The sequence below is a fragment of the Bubalus kerabau genome, chromosome 8, assembly GCF_029407905.1.
Source record: "Bubalus kerabau isolate K-KA32 ecotype Philippines breed swamp buffalo chromosome 8, PCC_UOA_SB_1v2, whole genome shotgun sequence".
Lineage (NCBI taxonomy): Eukaryota > Metazoa > Chordata > Mammalia > Artiodactyla > Bovidae > Bubalus > Bubalus kerabau.
Genome location: NC_073631.1, coordinates 44,982,429 through 44,987,642, shown reverse-complemented (window position 1 = coordinate 44,987,642; position 5,214 = coordinate 44,982,429). Strand labels below are relative to the sequence as shown.

Genomic DNA, 5,214 nt, shown 5'->3' with positions numbered 1-5,214 from the left:
ACAACATCATCAGTCCCTTCATTATAAAGTGGTAGATAGGGACCAGAGCTATTGCAGCGCTGAAAGGGAATATTTAGGCACTCTAATGCCCATTGCATGTAAATGATGTAAGCTACATATTTGATTTCCCCAAATGTATAATTTCACCCAGTAATAATGATCACTGAGAATTATAAAACCCATAACAAAAAGTATGAAAAATGATTCATCATGAAAACTACCAAGAGATATAAAGCTTTGGAATAAAAATGAACTTTAAAATAAAATAAAAATAAACATTGAAAGAAAATAGGTTGAGCCGTTTTGTTCACTGGGTTTAGATCCTTTCCTTTTTCCTCCCTCCCTCACTTCCTTCCTTCCTTTCTATTTCAGTGATCAAGGGTCAATGATGAAGTCATAGACAATCTCCTTCATCTCAAATATACTCCCAGCTAATAGTATTATAGAGAAATTTCATTTTAGTTTTAAAACAGATATAGTAACACATACTTTTCTAAAAATTTATCCAAGTCTTACATAATAACACTGCTTTGGAATCTCATTACAAATAAATCAAATAATTAGTAAATATTTAATTTATAAGTGACCATTAATTAAAAAGTTAAGTGAAATTAATTAATGAAAGTTAATTCTTTCACAATGCCTATTTTATTTTTAAGTCTCAAACAGTATTAAGAATGTTCTTTCATCTCTGAAAGGGCTGTGAGGAAATGAAATTCTACTAAAGAAAGTAAAAATTTTGAAAAACATTTATTTTTGCACTTAAAATGGTCAATATATAATTAGTTGGTTAAGTATCCAATTTCAGAGTTCAAATGCAAGCTGCTACTAACAATAGTTAGCAATAAATAGTATGAGTGTTCTTTCATGCAACTGTAAATTGCTGTCTATTATCAATAAGCTGTTATGGATAAAACCTCCAAAAAGTGGAATGGGTCATAAACAAAAAATAAATGCATACAAAGTGGTTGGTTCTGCATGACTCATTTGAGGATGAAGAATGATACCCCTCCCCATAATGTGATTTCTTTTCACCATGTATTATGTTGTCCTGCTCTCAATATATTTCATGGCAACAACATCTAATGGTGCAATGAAAATGCAAACATTTAATTCTTTCTGCCAAGTACTCATGGCAATAAATCACACCACACATAAAACAAAGCTTGGCAAGCAATTTGCTATGTAGCTAATAATATTCTATGTTTGTTATTATATACTCTTTATTGTCCTTATTTTTAGCTCATTCTTTAGCACATGATATTTTACTCCAGTGATGAAAATATGAATATAATATGATGTATCTTCTTTGTTTGATGTATATACCTGTTTTTATTTTTGGTAAAAACAAACATTTAATTGCAAGCTACATCTGACATACAGCTCTTAACTACTAGCTCACAGATTACAAGTAAATTAGAAAAGAGATTTGGATCTCTTTTTATTTCTGATAGAAAATTAAAAAATAAAATCCAAATTATTTAGCAGTGCTTTTTAAAAAAATTCAAAACTCTGTAGCTAGATAATAATTTTCTTCTTGACTTCTCTCCCCTTATTCTTCCTATCATCTTTCCCAGTCTAATATTCTAGACCCTGTCACAAAATGCTGTTTCACTCCCTGTGATACAATTATATCATGTGTGTGTTAAGTCGCTTCAGTTGTGTCTGATTCTGTGTAGCCTGTCGGTGGCAAGGATACTCCAGTATTCTTCTCCAGGCAAGAATACTGGAGTGGGTTGCCATGCCCTCCTCCAGGGGACCTTCCCCATCCAGGGATGGAACCAGTGTCTTATGTTTCCTTCATTGGCAGGCGGGTTATTTGCCACTAACACCACCTGGAAAGCTCCAACTATATCATATGTTAGGGGATCAGGACCACTGAAGTAAACAAAAATTTGTGCTTAATGTGGCCAAGGTAAATCTGTACCAGTTTCAGCCTCTTCGTAGAAATGTTAGGAAATACATTGCTGGGATTATCTTGTTTTAGGAAAAATAAGGAAAAGAGAATCACCGTCAAGGATGTTTATCTAGTATAAGTAACATTTTAAGAACAAACAATTTACTCTGCATTCATCAATAACTGTCAATGTGCAAAAGAATGTTTCATGTGCTGAACTGATTTGACTTAGTTTCTTTCAGGACAAAAGTTACTTGGGGACCCATTAGTGGTTACATCAAGGTCTGAGAAGATTCATTCCTACCTCCTTATCATTCTAGATCTGAGCAGAAAGAAAGAATCCCAGATCTTCAGTTCAGTTCAGTTCAGTCCAGTCGCTCAGTTGTGTCTGACTCTGTGACCCCATGAATTGCAGCACGCCAGGCCTCCCTGCCCATCACCAACTCCCAGAGTTCACCCAAACTCATGTCCATTGAGTCAGTGATGCCATCCAGCCATCTCATCCTCTGTCGTCCTCTTCTCCTCCTGCCCCCAATCCCTCCCAGCATCAGAGTCTTTTCCAATGAGTCAGCTCTTCACATGAGGTGGCCAAAGTATTGGAGTTTCAGCTTCAACATCAGTCCTTCCAAAGAACACCCAGGACTGATCTCCTTTAGAATGGACTGGTTGGATCTCCTTGCAGTGCAAGAGACTCTCAAGAGTCTTCTCCAACACCACAGTTCAAAAGCATCAATTCTTCAGCGCTCAGCTTTCTTCACAGTCCAATTTTCACATCCACACATGACCACTGGAAAAACCATAGCCTTGACTAGACAGACCTTTGTTGGCAAAGTAATTCCAGATCGTCACAGGACCTTAAATCAGACTGACATTTGTAAGAGGTTGAGGGACAACAGATGGGTGCCATTGTTTCCTTCTGTGTCCACGTCACACTAGAAAATAGACTTCTGTTTAAAAGTCTTGGCAATTAATTCTGTTTATTTTCCACTTGGCTTAAAAAACTAGATGAGCTGTTTCTATTAATATTTTTTGTGAGCATTGTTATAGATCTGAGACAAGGCTTTTCAGGGAGTATACTACTATGATTTTTTTGAGCCAAACATAAAACTTGCATCCTAGATTAGTACTAAACAAAGGAAAAGTAAAAAGCAAAAAAATTATTTACTGTGTGGCTTATCCATAGTTTTCTTCAAAAATATTTCTGGCATGGTATCTCACTATCTTCAAAGTCAAGGAATTTGCCTTACTTCTCTCCCCTTAGCTATCTATAAAAGACCATATATGCTCCTAAGAGAGTAAAAGAATAAAATAGAGTGATTAACAGTGAAAAATAAAGAGTATACCATTTTGATTCACTATCTTTCCCCTAACCTCCAAGGGGTCAGCACAGAAAAGGAAAAAACTGAGTTAAAAACACTTTTAGATTTTGAGTCCCCATGTGTGTGTGCCTAATCTCAGCTGGTCTGCCTGGGACCATCTGAGTGCCAGTCCTAGTCCCCGTGTGGCCCCACTTCTGCTCCAACAAGATGAAAGAAGCTATCGTGAACCAGAGGAAACTTGCCAAATTGCAAGCATGACCGTGCATTGTTGGGAAAGGAACTGCTCACAGAAAGAAGAAGGTGGTTCTTACAAATGCCACAGAAAATAACAAAAAGCTTCAGCTCTCTTTAAAGAAGTTAGGGGTAAACAACACATCATTTGTAGAAATGAGTATGTTCACCAATCAAGGAACAGTGAGCCACACTAACACAACCTGAAAGTTCAGGCATCTCTGGCAGCAAACACTTTCACCATTATAGGCCATACTGAGACAAAGCAGCTGACAGAAATGCTACCCAGGATCTTAAATAAACTTGTCACAGACAGTCTGACCAAGAGACTGACTTAGACTTAAGGAGACTGACTGAAGCTCTCCCCCAAAAAATCTGTGGATGGAAAAGTACCACTTGCCACTGAAGAAGATGATGATGATAAAGTTCTAGATCTTGACAAGAATTTTGACAAGGCTTCCAAGAATGAAGCAAACTGAATTGAGTCAACTTCTGAAGAAGATAAATCTTGAAGAAGTTATTAGGAGCTGGTATTTTATATTATGGGCTTCCCTGGTGGCTCAGAGGCTAACATGTCTGCCTCCAATGTGGGGAAACCCGGGTTCAATCCCTGGGTTGGGAAGATCCCCTGGAGCAGGAAATGGCAACCCACTCCAGTATTCTTGCCTGAAGAATCCCCTGGATGGAGGAGCTTGATAGGCTACAGTCCACAGGGTCGCAAAGAGTCAGACATGACTGAGTGACTTCACTTTCACTTTCACTATTTATTATGACTGATTTTTAAAATTTTGCTTATGGATCTGATAAAATGTAGGTCTTTAATATTTTTAAGCCCAAGCCCCTGGACACTGCAGGTTTCTTCAGTTTTTACTTATATACAATTCATTCTTTGCAGCCAGTTAAGCTAAAGAAGTCTGGGGCAAAGGTCTGAAACAAAGATTAATAAATTCTTTGCTAGTTAAAAAAATGTTTTTTTAGATTGGCGTCAGTGCTGATCCAGAAAAAAACTGGGACCCTTTCTCATATTAGTTACTTTTCCAAAACTTAAAATAATAAGCATAGAAGAAAACTATAATTTAAAAGTTATTTCTATCATTGCAAATTTCTGTTATCAAGAAGGTCATTCATATGAATCAGTGTTTAATATAATTGACCAAGTATCAGATTCTGGGCTCCAGTTGCAGAGAGAGGTAAATGAATTTTTAAATATGCCTGTCTGCAGTTATTGATGTAACTTTTCCAATAATTTCTTTGGTTTAAGAAATTTTATTTGAAAGTTATTCTCAGTCATTGTTCTAGTCCCTAAAACACTTAAAGTTGGTACTTTGTCCATTTTGTTCATTACTGTATTTTCAGATTCTCAGTACAAGGCACATAACTGATATTCAATAAACAGTTTTTTTAAAGGAGGATGATGGACATGTTGTAAATCAACCAAGTAAAAGAATGCTTTCCCAATGAATTGAAACTGAACCACTGGAGATTTCGAAACTGTGTAATTTTTTATCTTAGAAGGAAAGATTACTTATTTGTTCTCATTTGCCATTAGGATCCCTCCCTTTTGCTACTCTCCCATGGACATAAGCTCATACTTTAAGGCCTAGATAAAATTATTTCTTTCTTTAAGTCATTCTAGTCCCTTCAGCTAAAAAAGTGCTACTCTGTATTCTCATGGAACTTTCTGTTCACCATAGTAAAATAGTATTAATAATGCCTAACGTTTACATAGACTTCATCATGTCAGGTGCTATTCTAATGCCCTTAGCC

At 36.3% G+C, this 5,214-nt stretch overlaps 1 pseudogene; it reads left to right on the top strand.

Moving 5' to 3' along the window:
* The first annotated feature begins 3,423 nt into the window (after positions 1 to 3,423).
* On the top strand, positions 3,424 to 3,926 carry LOC129659076 (transcription factor BTF3-like; annotated as a pseudogene).
* The last annotated feature ends 1,288 nt before the right edge of the window (positions 3,927 to 5,214 follow it).